We start from the raw sequence: 431 nt of genomic DNA, 5'->3' as shown, positions 1-431 counted from the left end.
CCTCTGCAACCTTCCTATTTTTGCTGCTGCTGCTGCTGCTGCTGCTGCAGGCTGTGATTATACCATGGGTGTGAGGGGTGTGGGCCCAGTGAATGCAGTGGAAATAATAAAACACTTTTCTTCTTTGGAAGCCCTCAGAGAGTTCCGAAGGCACGCAAACCCTAAACCCTAAACCCTAAACCCTTGAAGAACGCGCTCACGCATTTGCGCCTCTGGACATGTATGAATCATGTTTTAGGGTTTAGGGTTTAGGGTTTAGGGTTTAGGGTTTGGGGGTAAAGCGTCAGCAGCCATCCGGTGTGGGCTGCTGAGCCTTCCCTGGTGTCGCCCCTCCTGTTGCTGCTGCTGCTGCTGCTTCTGCGCTTACTGCTGCTGCCTCTACTGCTTGCACTGCTACTGCAGCAGCAGCAGCAGCTGCTGCTGCTGCTGCT

The sequence above is a fragment of the Eimeria tenella genome, genomic scaffold (genome assembly GCF_000499545.2).
Source record: "Eimeria tenella Houghton genomic scaffold, Eth_scaff1867, whole genome shotgun sequence".
NCBI classification, from domain to species: domain Eukaryota; phylum Apicomplexa; class Conoidasida; order Eucoccidiorida; family Eimeriidae; genus Eimeria; species Eimeria tenella.
Note: the sequence above shows the minus strand (reverse complement) of the source record.